Source organism: Aquila chrysaetos, chromosome 23 (genome assembly GCF_900496995.4).
Source record: "Aquila chrysaetos chrysaetos chromosome 23, bAquChr1.4, whole genome shotgun sequence".
Lineage (NCBI taxonomy): Eukaryota > Metazoa > Chordata > Aves > Accipitriformes > Accipitridae > Aquila > Aquila chrysaetos.
This window is the reverse complement of record NC_044026.1, coordinates 1,075,861-1,090,278: the sequence shown is the minus strand read 5'-3', so window position 1 is coordinate 1,090,278 and position 14,418 is coordinate 1,075,861. Positions and strand designations below refer to the sequence as shown.

The 14,418-nt window shown below is 40.0% G+C and overlaps 1 protein-coding gene across 2 annotated transcripts in view; it reads right to left on the bottom strand.

Annotated features, from left to right (window-relative positions):
* Positions 1-14,418, bottom strand: part of COL4A2 (collagen type IV alpha 2 chain) — a 145,614-nt gene that overhangs the window by 53,680 nt on the left and 77,516 nt on the right. The gene's annotated exons all lie outside the window — the stretch shown is intronic.

The window sequence follows — 14,418 nt, the reverse complement described above, 5'->3', positions numbered from 1 at the left end:
CAACAGTGACCACATTGTGCATGACAAAATAAATACATGGAAATTAACACTCAAATCAATATTCACTACTTGAATATTCATGGATACTCTATGAGAAAAGTGTTTTCTTTGGAATAAGACTTCTCAAGAGTGATTCTCACTGACCTACAACATAACCTATTACACTCCAACCAAGTAAAATATGCTTAACTGAGAAATCTGCTTAGTGGCTGTATTTCTTACAAATGGAGTCTGATACTTAATGGCAGGAATTTCTGCCTCTTTGGGGATGATATTTCTATTTAGCAGTGGAGCCTGAAAACGATTAGACGCGCACGTGTCCACACAGGTTGGAGAGTGGCACGCAGGGCTCCCTCGTCATTCTCCCTTCCAGCGCTGGTTTGGCTCTTCAGGCCACTTCAAACGTTGTTTAAAAATAATCCCTTGTTGACTGCCAACATCACAAGGCTCAACAGGGGAAAAAATCATTTTGAAATGACACAATGGTGGTTTAAGTAATGGGTTGTGACAGTATGTCTGAGATCTGTGAACCAAAGCCATTTTGAAAGCCATTCCAGACGTAGTGTCACCAAAGGCACATGTGTTTTGCATGCTCTACAGTACTCAGTGCACTAACGACACTAATAGTAAATCGCCGCAATCTTTTCTGGAGAAATATGCTTCAATGGTGCAAAGCACCATTTACCAAGATGTTCTAATTAAGCCGATTCTAATGAAAGTATTTTAAAAATGCAATTAGATTTTTCGCAGAGCAGTCTGCAACAGCATCAACATTTCACAAAGCAAGAATTACGGCAAAACATGAACAAACAGATACATATTTACACACAGGAGCTAATAAAAAAATAACACCTTGTTTTAGTATAAAATACTTAGTCTCGCCCATGCCTGGAAAGAAAGAGCTGGAAGATGAATGCAATCCCTGTCCAAGAAGGACAATAGTTCAACTTCATTTAATGCCATTAAGGTGGGATGAGTGAAGGAGGGCAGTGTAGGGACTTGAAGAAATGAACCTGAAAATATCCTAATCTCCTTGTATTCAGGAAATTGTAGTAAAGGTACTGAACAATGCCTTATTGATATTAGGCAAAATTTATTTTATTCTCATATTGAAGGATAGGCCTATTTGTGACACACTTCAAAACTTCACTGTTAAAATCTATCTATAATTAACATTTATCTGCGCTACAGTTGTCTTGGTATTGCAAACCTGAAAACAAACACTATGACTGAAACACAGCCTACTTCTAGTTTAAAAAAAAAAAAAAAAAAATCAATTTTCCACACTGTTTTCCTGGAAAATGGCTGTCACAACAGTTGGAGTAGGTTTTGTGTTTTAAATCTTATTGTATTTTATCAAATGAGTCCACACTGAGAAGCTGACATAGCCAAAGTACAAAACTCTGTGCAATTTTTTTTCTTGGAAGAAGACTAGGAATGAGCCAGTATGAAGAATGAATTACATGGAGTTCCTTGGGACAACCCACCAGGATGGATCTCTTACAGTATGGATCTTTTCTATACTGTTATGATTAATTTGACAAAACTGATGGTTTAGCAGCATTGCCAAAGGACACCATGGATTTAAGTGTTTGAGCTGTCAGCATGAAAGAGAATCTCTCCTCTACTTACAACCAAGCTCAACTTTATATAGCATCCCTACTTCTAAACCAAGCCTGCTCATGTGAATTATTAGGTGCTAGGAGGCCAACATCTTTTCAAGTTAACAAACTGAGAAGTAACAAAGGTTATATGAATACATATAAATTATAATATGATTCGTGTTGGCAGGGGGCATATGCATCTGAACAAGAGGCTGCTCATTTCCTTATGCCAGCCACAGCTGGCTATTACAGATGTATCTTTCTCCACATCAGTAGTTTTCAGTTTTTAAAAAATCAGTTAATCTCTAAAAGTTATCTTATGGAGGTGCAAATCCTTGTCCAAACAGATTCACAGCAGACATACTTCTCTTAGCTACCTGACTCAAATGGAAAGATGCTGATTAGAAGCACTAGAATAATGATTTAAATCTGAACCAATATTCAACAGTGTGTGCTCCAAGATGAGGAAAAAGAAGTCTTTTCCGATGTCACTTTTTCTCAACTTTTCTTACCTACTATGGCTCAAAATTTTAGTATAAATGAATTAAGAGACAGTACATATGAGCATATACCATGAAACTGCCTTTTTAGAGAAATAATAGATATTTCATTCATTTAAAAAAATGCACAGTCTGTGTTCTTTATTGGTTTTTGTACAGCAGTATCAATTCTTATGCAAATATCAATATAAAATATTTCCATCTTACCATAAAGCCTTAAAACCTAATTAAATAATTAAGGTAGTTTGTTCTTCCCCATACACCCAAATCTGGAAATGAACCTTTAAAAAGGATGAAAATGTATCTCATACACCTGCAAAGAACACAGAAAAATTATTCAAATTCAGTTGTAGTGATCTGAGTTGGCTCCAGTTTCAATTTAATTTTGGGAGCTTCTGAAAACAAATGTTTCCGTTACTTCCACAACGAAAGGAAAACATGGATTCTGTACATTGAAAATGCTGCTCCATTTTTTAAGTACCTGAAAGCCAAAAGAAGTCAAATAAATTCCAAAAGCTACTCACCCACCTGAGATAAGCAAACGACCTCTTTAGTGCCCATCTACACCCCTTTTGTGGGCAGCAGGCTGCAGGCAGAACACGTGTAAAACATCTAATTGTAACTTCTGATAAAATGCTGGTTATGTTCAGAATTGTCAAATCCATGCCTGGCTTTCTGCGGGGGCCATGCAGAGCTGCAATGCTTCAAAGGTGCCATTACACGGAACTTGGTTACCTCTCCAATTCCTACACCAAATACCACCCTCCCACTTCCAGTCCCATTTTCCTATCCGGTGTGGAGGAAGAAGTAAACAAGGAATGGAAAACAAGGAAGAGAGCTGGGCAATGCCAGCACCCCTTCCCTGTGCTTTCCGGGTAATTACTTGACCATTTGTTTGTTGAGGAATAGGGGTTATTTAATATTATTTGCAAGAAAGGCAAGAGAATTGATCCTTCTGAGACCAGTTTAGCATGAGGCTAGAGTCAGAGCTGGGGAAGTACTTAATATCATGACAATGTTTATGTAATTCTTCAGCCAATTAGCACCCTGGCTTGTTAACCAAATTAACTTCCTTAACCTTCCTTAACTCAGACTTGTCAGCTTTTACTCTGCTTTCTTTATGTTAGATCTTTTGTTGAACAAGTATGTCCCTTTTTCATTAGCAAATGACCTAAGAACATTCTCTCTTTTGCAAAGGTCATTGAGGAGATTTAAGCAAAGACAATCAATTTGAAAGGTTTAGTCAAATAAAGCATGACTCAACTATTAGAGTCCTGAATTCCCCTGTGTGAAACATGCCACACATGGTACCACTCTGCTTGTGCTCCTGGAGGGTCAGAAATCCTAGAAAATTCTCCAAAGCTGTGAAATTGTGCCTGGATTAAATTTCCAGGTTAAAAAAAAAAGAAAAAAAAAAAAAGGCAAGCCTAGGGAAACATGCTATCCCTATCTGTCACATTTTAGACAACTCACAAAGTACTTTCTGTGGTGCTCCCTTTCCTCAAATGATAACAGCAATGCAAAAACGCGCTCTGGCCCATGGTGCTCTCCGGCAGAAGGCTTCCCATTTTGCTGGGGTGAACTGGAACTCTTCCTGAATCCAGCGCATGGCACCATTACCCCACATCACCCACCACTGGATTTACAGTCCAGTGCTAAGAGGTTTACCTAAGCATGCGTGGCATGCTGTGGCCAGTGCCTCGGATGAAGCACGCGAAAAGAAAAGGAAAAAGTGGGCTGATGGAATAACTTGAAGACTAACAAGATTTTTTTTCTTTGTTCTTATACAAGACTTCCACGACTCTTCACATGAAGGACAAAGCTCCCAATGTCAGGATACGCTCCTAAATAGGCAGTCCCTGCTTTGCTCTTCCTGCAACTTCAGCTGACTGGAAGAGGTCTCCCACAATCCATGTGGCTGGCCCAGCCATGTGCAAAAGCTATTTACAGAGAGGAGCAAAGGTCAGAAATTTAGGAAGCCTGGAGGAAATCTTCCCAGAAAATATTTGCAATGTTGTATATACATTGTCGCTTGTCCAGTGACGTGCATGAAAGAAAACGCTGTCAGGGTTGTGATTGAATTTAATAACTGCATTTTGCAATTAAGTCCCTGTGGACTTAAGAAGATCCTGAACAGACTTTTAGATCTGTACTGAATGTTCATGTTTTGCAGCTTGAACTTTAATTTCCAGTTCTTTTAAGATCAGTCAAATGAAAGAGGTGTCATGTTGCAATACTTTCTTCCTTCTAATTTACTGCTAAATTTACAGTATGGAAACAAAACTGGTAGAGGAGGGTGCGCTAATTTTGAGAGCAACCAATTGTTTGACGTGCTATACAAATAAAGATACAATAAATGACAGTACCTGCTCCAAAGGTTTTAAAATACAAGAACATCATCATGAATTGCTGAGAAATCCACCTACCAACGCGGAGGTAAGAGGAAAGGAGAAAACAGTTGATTTGCAATAATGAGGAGACAGAATCAGAATTACTGCAGAGCTTCACTGTCATTGAGCCCATTTCCCCACATTTCATTACAGATGTCCATTTTGCAACTGCTTCTGGTATACGGAATGTGATGATTCAGTATTCCCCCCAGGAAAACGATCCTTATAGGCCATCATTTATTTCATAGTGGACAAGAGGAAAGGAGGTTAATTCCCTGACATTTTAAAAAGGTCATCGGTGAAAGGACAAGTTCACTTCCTGCGGGAAGGGTGATCTGACCGTGACAGGCAAGTGGGAGCTGGGACTTTCTGCAGGAGGGCTCAGCCTGGAACGGTCTCTGCAAGAACAGATGGGGAAAGGACGTGACGGCAAGGACCTCGACACAGCCCCACTACAGCGAGACTAGCAAGCGGAACAGAGAGCAACTCACCAGGGAATAAAATCGGTTATAGGGAAAATGAGCAACTTCTGAGCTGGCTGAAAGTGCTAAGCCAGGAAAAGGCATCCCTGCAGGCACACAGGAAAGAAACGGAAAAGTTTTTAAACGTAATGCTGGCAAAATGTGGAGAACGGGGTGTAAACGTAGGGAATTTGCGATTCTCTGAGGCATCTTTCCTGGAGGTAGGCATAGTAAAGCAATCGTTGAGCCCAACTAAAAAAATGTATGACCTTAATGCTCCCCCCACCCCCAAAAATATAAACTGCAAGGAACAACCTCAAGAACCCTGTTGTGGCACACTGAGTCAGACTGGGATGGGCATATCACCTGGCATTTCTCCTGGAGCGTAAATCCAGGAGTTTATGGATTGAACATATTAGAGGGGAGTATGTAAGGGAAAGGTTTGGGGCTTCAGCTCCACGCGGTGCACACTGTGCCAGAAATACTTCACTTTGGACTTGCACAGCTCTGGGCTGAGAGGCAGAGAAAAGCAGCCCGCGTGGAGCATCCTGCTGCCATAGCTCCACCAGCTCATTTCCAGTCAGCCACTGCTGCTGGCAGCCCCAGGCTGCCCAGTACGGACAGGTCTCCAGAGAGCTCGTCGCACAACGCCCTCGGACTATTTACAGAACCAATTCCAAAACAAGTTTAAGACCCTATGGGTCTTAACTGGTTATTTTTGCATAATGTCTCCATGGCAGGGATACATGCATAGTCTTCCTTTCCTGCCAGCAATACTAAGATGAAATTTTTGTTTACCCACACTTCTCAGTGGTTGCTGGAATAGACCAAGTTTAAAATACCTCACTTTCAAAGCTTTGCTGGGTACAACTTCAGTCACCGATGAGCACAACACCTACCATGATGCAGAAGACAGGGGTACATTTCTACACCATACATCATTGAATGGTTCCACCCACCTCAGCAACTCAAGAGTTTTGTTTTAGCAAGATTTAAGCATTTTTGCAATTCCACCTGGCAAAAGTAGGTCAAAACAATCTGTGGAATGGTAGAAAACATAAATACATAGGGCAAAACATAGCTAATGCTAGCCACTGGAAAGAAAGATTATCTGGGAAAAAAAATCCCGAAGTTTGTGCAGGCTTGGTTGTTAAACATATTAGCATGTCACTTTATTTCTGTGTCTTCTAAGGGCTGTAATAATGACTATTTTCTAAAAGACAGATGACCAGTCTCCATTTGCAGAGAGCATTCAGAAGCTTCTCACTAGATGGCACCAGCCATTGCTGCCGCGCGCAGCCCCGACCGCCGCAGGTGCACATTTCCAGAGCGTGGTATAAACTTCCAGAAATTTGATAAGGAGTTCAGGTAGGGTCAAAGCGTCTTTGTGCGAGGTCTAAGGCAACAAAAGCAGGTGGCTTCCTGCAAAATGTCTGGCAGAGAGATTGCTGGGAAAGTGCAAATGAAATGGGATGAAATTCATCATGCGACCGAGCAGCACGGCTTCCTGAAGTGCCTGTGTTTCGTTGTTCACCCTGTATTTCGTGTAGTAGAAGGACTCGGTCTTCTAAGAGGAATGAGAAAAACTTATTACTTTATTTCTCCAGTGGATTGCTAAATTTACATTTAATGTCACAGGCCTGCGTCTTCTCCAATTTATGTTGTGAATCTGTATTTTACTGTAGGGCTGGCATTAGCTTCTGCCACCACATGGTTACCAGCATTAGGAAGGGATGGAATTCTGTGATCTAACTTGAGTATTGATAAGGAAATGAAGCAAACCTTTCTCATGTGCCTTAAGCTGTGTGATATTCAATTCTTAAACACAGAGTAGCACTGAAAGAGTCAGCAGACTTTAAAAAAAAAGTACATAGCTAATGGTTATTTCTATTTTTAATTTATCTTTTGCTACTTCAGAGAATGTTATTTAGCTGAGTTTCACATTCCAGCTCGTTTTCTCAGAAAAAAACTTCCCTTCTCATTTGTTAAAAAGCTTTTTTATTTATAACAAAAAGTAAACAAAAAAATTATAAAATTCACTTTAAGTTAAAAATAACTAAAAAATGAGGCTAGTTCAGCCTAGTGGCATGGTAACAATTTGCTGCTCTTTCAACTACATTGTCTGGACATGCGACATTTTCTCTCAGGACAGCGGCGACCAAACGACATTAACATTAATTCCAGAGCAGTGATTCAGCTTGCAGAAGTTGGTGGTTTTTTTTTTTTTTTTTTTTTTTAAATTAAGGAAGGAATAAACATTAAATCTTCATAAAAAAAGAACTATGAAAGGGTTCTCTTTACCAGAAGCCACAGCCCTTTTCTGTAGTCAGTAAATGAAATAATTTTGTACTGTTTTCTGTTCCCACGGTTTGATCTAATTTGTGATCTTCCAGAAAGTTGCTATGTCACCCAAGAAGATAAAACATGCGTAAAAGAAATAGATGCTGGAATGTAGGTCAAGCACTCAAAAGAACCAGTTAAAAGTTTCTTCATGTCACAAAATACATAGGAGTATATGTCAGAAATGCTTTCTGTGCTTTGTAGAGCTGCTGTAGAAAGAATGATACTGGGACCATGGCAATGGTCTCTCAAAGATAAACATCAGAAAGGGCGAGTCTAGACAAAACCTCATGAGGATTTCCATGCTAAGTCTTCAAAACGTTATTGCGTAGAGGGAAGGAGAAGAGGAAGGAGGAGAAGACGTGGGAAGGAAGCCGTGGGCAGAGGGGAAGGGTGGTTTTGTTTGCAGGCTCAGTAAGGGGATAGCTCTGAAAGTCCAAAGCAGCATCTCTGCTGAAGTATGGCTGCTCAGACAAATTGGGAAATTTGGGATCAGAATTAAGACATATATTAGCAAATACATCTATCTAGTAAGCACGCTCTACTGAATTATGTGATAGAACTTGTTAATGACTTGAAAGGCACCAATTTTTTTTAAGGATTGTATTTATTGAACAGATGTAGACATTTATCTACATGCAGTGTAGTCATCCAAAGCTCCCATCAGGAGAGGGTGACATCTTATGGCATGGTATATCCTAATGCACGTATTCAAACTAGGTCAAACAAATGCGCCCTGAATGTGCCCATTTTTCTTAACTGTCTGTAAAAGGAGCTTAGGTGCCTAGCTCAAATGTTGACCTCCGCATTGCTGCTTTCTAAACTGTGCAAGAAGACAATACCGCAAAAGATGAAGTCCTGGAATTGTGGATTTAGCAGTTAGGATTAAGACTCAAATAAACTTGAGCATGAAAATTATGCTGCATGAAAAACGAGCTGGATATAAATGCAGTAAATTTACTTAAGCTTGGCAGGCAGTATATGCCAGACCTGTTGCTACTGGTGGTGCAAAATAGTAGGATTTTCTCGGAAGTTAGAAATGTTTCAGCATAGAAAAGTGACCAGATGATAATGTGTGCTCAAAAGCATATCCCTGTACTCCAAGTATGTCATCTGGCCTCTACCTTGCTTCCTGTTTGGCTACTCAGATACATGGGTTTTTTAGGCTGCTAGGAGCCACATAAATACCAGTGCTTCTATATAGCTTCTTAGCTCAGTTTCTGTCATCTTTATTGAGGGCATAACAAAATTTCCGCCTACATTGGGCGCTGCTAAAATTCTGGTATGGTTCTCTGGCAGGACGTAAGGGGATCATGGGGAAATCCTCAGATCTCAGAAACCTGCAGACCTAGCAGAGCTGAGGCTGGCCTGACACTGTGCAACCTGGACAGATGCTTTGGGTTAGCGTGAGAGTGGAAGTGTGATTAACGGAGCTACTCGCTTCACGTTGGTTTAACTGAGTACCAACCTAAGACAACTACAAAACCAGAAAAAAACTACTTCTCTTAACATGTAAATATTGTCCCTCCGACTTCCAATTAAATACTGTCTTCAAGAAAGAGTTAACTAAAAGAACTTAGAGATGTTACTTTGAATCACCTTGAAGTTGAGATCACGAGCTAATGGTGTTTTACAGAACACTATAATGACATTGATTTACCCTTCCAAAACATTCATTACTATTTAATTAATTGGAGAAGGTTAGTTTGATAGCCAACCAAAAATTCACCAGAGAGGAAAATCATCTTGCCAAATTTGCTCCTACAACGAGACAAATATCAAGACGATGGGTGTGGAGCAGGAGGAAGCAGGGAGCTCCCAGTTACCCTGGGACAGTTGCTGTATCATGCGCATGTAAAAGGGCAGACTTTGGTCATGGTACCTATTAAATGTCTGACTGAGCATTTTGAGGGACGGCAAATGCCTCACACGTTTTTTAGTGCAATGAGTATGTTTTCAAACCAGAAGAAAATTCTGTTTGTTCAACATGGGTTTTGACAGGATTAAAAAAGCCAGACACTTTCCAGGGCACCATACAACGCAGTACAATCCTCCTAATCTGCTAGTATCTACACCAAAATCTTTTTTTTTTTCATTCTTTCCATTCATTCCATCATTTTATTACCATCATACTATTGTATCAACTGCTTTTTATGACTCTTTTAAAATCACAGTTCACACAAAATGCTAAAAACTTGCATAACACAGCGGGTCAGATAGCTGTAAGGTTGCTGCTTGGCTAGCTGGGCTCCTCGAGGCAAGACAACAACCAGCACCTGCTCGCGTTAGAACATTCAGTCATGGACCCGAAAGCCGATCCGCCAGCCCAATTGCTTTCAAATGGCTTTCGGTGGTGTGTGGGAGTGTTCTCAAGATCCTAAAATTCAGGAAGTTCAACACAGATGTTTTCTGTCAGTAGGCGTTGGAAGCACCAATAGTAACTAACATCTGTTCACTTTTCATATTTGTGAGAACATTTTTTTTTCTGTCCAAAAACCATTCACTGTTGAAATTTCCAAATTGTGCAACTGGCCAAAATGTTAAGCTCATTAGGCTCCATGAGTTTAAGAGTATGTGAAAATTAAAACCCCTGCAGGAGTTCAGTCTATCATATGCCAATTTTTCCATTCTGTGCTCCTCTTCTTTTTGAACAAAAGCATAACTATTTCTGTGGTGGGAACAGCTATCAAAACTGACTTGATCATGCAAATATAAGTTACTACTGGCTATTTTAACCATAGAAAGAATTCAGTCATCTTACAGAGGCTGTGACTTTTTTAATAAGTTGTGTGCTGAGATACCCTCTCCACATGGGAGCCCAGAATACACGCTCTAGCAGCATGTACAAGGGACTCGGTGCAGACCTTAGACACCCTCACACTCTGGTCATGGGAATTTGCAGTTTGGGACGGTTTCCGAGTTCCCGGCAAGGCCAGATGATTGGCTCTGAACCGCCAGGAAGGACGGGGGGCTTTAAGGCAGATGTGTGCGGCAATATGAAGAATCATTGTTGATGCAGAATAATAGACATCTTTTTTTCTCCTAACACTTCTGGACAGATGGGTCTCAAGAGCAGTGGGGTGCTGTGAGATCATCTGAATGGAGTTTGCACAGTTGTTTTCTCTACATGATTTGCTAATCTTGATGTTAGTATCAATGCGGATGCTCTAGAAATTTCAGCAACTGGGACTTGGCTGAAGCCTGCTGTTGAGTCAGCTTACACTGAAGCTAAATGAACCCTAATGCCTTCCAGTGGATGTGGCTCGTTAACATCACAAATATTCTAATGCAATCACTTTGACGGTCTTTAAACTGAGCCTGGCTTCATGTTGTTTGTCTCCAAAACCAACAAGTAGTCTAAATTATCTATGAGAAGTCTTGCCACCTTCAGGTAGTAAATACAAATACTGAAAACTGTCAGCAGTTGTCTTTCATATAATACAATTAAGTTTCCTGTCTTTTGTACACACAGATTCACAGAAGATTTTTAGAAGTTGGCAGTACTAGATCAAGCTGAAGGATCTAGGGAAGCTAAATGATTTGAGGAAAGTATTACGCCAACCAGTTACTTGGAGAAGTCTCTGTGATCCCACACAAGTATTTTTTATTTTCTCCTTGAAATCAGGAAGAGAGAGTAAAAATATTTTCCTTTGAATCCTGAAGGAAACAGTTCTGTATCATCTACCTGAAAAAAATACTCTCTCTGTTGAATTTACCTTGTGATAACAGTCCTGACGAGGGTCAAGAGTGGAGTATAAACTTGAACAGGAAGGTATAGTTCTCCAGATCCATTACGAAAGATCTAGTTTCTCTGTTATACTTGGTTTGAGGTAGCAATAATGGGGGCCAAGTGTGCCCACACGTCTTCTGCAGATTCCAAAATCTCATCACTCATGGGAAAGGATGTTCTGGAGAACATCAGCAGCACAGTTCCACAGCTGTTCAAGGAGAAAGCCGATTTATCATTTCAAAAGTTGATTTCAAAAGCTACTGGAAATTTTTTAACCATTTATTGTAGGCAGTGTGGGCTACACAGCTGCTTCAGCAGAGGATCGGGATGAGAATCAGAGCAAACCATTCTGTTTGATCCTTTACTCCTCTTCATTCTGGAGATACTGGGGGAGTGAAGGTACTATTAAACTGTATGGCAAGTTGCTTCTACTTGAAGGACATGCCATTAGTTTGACAGGCCTTGGAGAAAATTAAGGTTGTTCTCTAACTGAGAGTAAATGCAGGTAACGTGGAGGAAAAGAGAAGCCTTCCAGACAAGGAGAAACAGCAGAAGGAGCCTTCGTGTTCTATGGAAATACCAGCGAGATTGCTAAAGAACTTGTTGTGACTACTCATCTGGGTCCCATGACTGGGGACTGGTTTCAGGCTTCAGCTTGAGGGGAGCATCTTCAGTATTTCAGATTCTGATTCTGGAGGGCCTCCATGCTTTGCTAAATTAGTGCCTTCTTGGCTAAAACATGGTGTGCTTGCAGTTTTAGTTGTGTTGAAGAAATCAGTGCTGCGCAGATGAAGTGCCATCTTCATGAACTTATGATAACGTATTTGCAGAAATGCTTCCATCAGCCTAATGGGAGAGGCTGCTTTTATTGACAGGGAAATTTGAATTGCTGGTGATGAAAGGTGAGAACAGCGCAGTTTACAGGTTAACCACGACCCTGAATGTCTGCTAGCATGCCTCTCCTGCTTTACCTTGTCTGCTACAGGCAAGGATGAAAGGAAGCAAGAGAAAAATTTGAAGCTACTCCTCCTTTCCAAAAAACTAACTAATGCTAGAACATCTGTATCCTAGATTCATAGGTCCTGGATCCTCCAGGTACCTGAAATGACCTCAACTGCCACAGTGAGCATCAGCCTTCCATATTTTTGACAGAGACGGCAACAAATGCACTTGATGTTCATGTGGCTCCTGAGTTTTTGACCTCCCTCTTCCCTTTCTCCATGAAAAAATGTTTCAACTTTCACTTTCTTACCTCTTCTGCATCTGGGAGAGCTTATGGCTTTTACCTAGCTTCTGAAAAGACCCAGCGCTAGCTCTCCTATGCAAGCTAATGCCTATATTTTTTATTTCTTTTTTGTCAAGAGGCAAAGAACATCTGTTATATGAAAGTAAACAAACTCTGACCAATATCGTTATTGAGCACTACAGTGCTCAATACAGACTGTGATAATGTGGATGGCTAAATGAATCACTACAGCCTAGAGATTGGTAACCTGCAAATTACCTGGACAATAACCAAAGCTAATCAAACATTACCTGCTCTAGCTGACCCTGCTTGAGCAGGGAAGGTTGGACTACATGATCTTAAGAGGTCTCTTCTAACCTCAACCATTCTGTGATTCAGTGAAATATGGCAATACACCCGATGTTTAAAATACTCCTGAAGGTCCTGCAATTTAGCTGTTCGCCAGGTCTATCATTTAGATCTTTTTCCTCTCTGTGATGTCTGCGAAATCTTTCGATGTCTGCGTATGTATGTATTCTCCCTTTAGTTTGCCGCCTTCAGATCTCTGTGTATCTAACACAAGCCATAAAGCACTCTATTTTCTTTAAAACAGATGAGAGGAGGGAGTCACCGACATGAGGCGGTAAACTTCCTTACTGTTAAACACTGATAATTATTACGAGCTATTCAGGTAAAGTTAACAAAAGCCAAGATGCAAGTTTATAGCTATCAGCCTGTGGGTACAATAGCTGTGTGCTTGTGGCAGACATATTTGTGTATGTGTGAGGTCTCCCGTACCTTTACCGTTTAGATGGGTGCACTATTTACGAGAAAAGCTAGGCTTCTGGCTCTGCAAAGCTTTAATAACCTCAGCTAAAACCCTGCCAGACCTGTCACTCTACCAACTCTACTGCTTTATGCAGACCTTGCAGTTCTGAACTAGATTGCAAAAGTTTCTGCTGTTATTTGTTTTCACAGGAAGACATCAGCGAGCACTCCTGAGAAAAAAATTACTTTTTTCTGAACACAGCCTGATATTTCATTACTTTTGGGCATGAGAAATAACTGAATGACAGTGCATCTAAAAGGAGAGATTTGAAGAAAGAGTCAGAGAAAGAAAGATGATGGAGATATTCAGTTTCCTCTGAATATTTTTGAGTTAGGGCCTACTTCTCTTCCTACTCCCCCTGCCACCTCCAAACAAGCAAGAAGCCCACAACAGACTTTGGAACAGATATATGAAAAGAAGAATATAAATGAATTTGTCTTAATAAGGCTGAACGAATGTTCAGAGGATAAGTTTCCAGTAGCAACGACTGTATTAAGAATCAATGAAAACTTATTTCTAGTTATGGTGGTTGGGTTAATGCAACTAGTTCCATAAATATTAAACCAACTGCAAAGAAGAAAACCAGAGATCTGCCTATTTGCATATTCTTTTTGGTCTTGATGACTCTTGATGATTTTATCTATCTAGTTCTACACATATTAGATACCTTGAGAAGATGGAACTAATTCTAAAAGAATACAGTTTGTTAAACCCATGGGGATTACGCAAGTCAGGAAGAATTTTAATGAAGCACCATAGAGAAAGCATTTGCATTATTAACTATGACAGATTGTGGACAGAAAAAAAAAAAAAAACTATTTCCTTTCAGCATTTAATAAAACTGTTTTATTCTGAAGAGAAATATGGTTTATTATAATTTCCCAATTAATTTTGGTTATTTATAAAGGCCTGTCTAGACACTGAGATACATATGTCTTAGATTTCAAATTACCACAGAAATTCAAATAATTTTATTTATTTTATGCAAAGTAGTTACGAGATTTCTGCAGAAGTCCCTCCCAGACTGAACTTTCCCCAACAATTTCAGATCTTAGTATGCAGAAAATCTGATAAAAAAAAGTGAAATGTATTTTGAAAATACAGGAGAAACGTTAAGGAAAATAGCTGTTTAACTAAGTATCTTGCTACTTCATTCAAGTCATATCTTAGAGAACTGATGACCTCATCACCCAATTGAATATCTAATCCTTGACAGTAGAAATTAGCAAAGATTTGAGAAAACAGCTAACTGACGACAGGGCACAACATTATCCATCACACTGAGAACACTTCTGTCCTAGACTGCTGCTGACAACATAAATAGTAGAAATAAATAGTT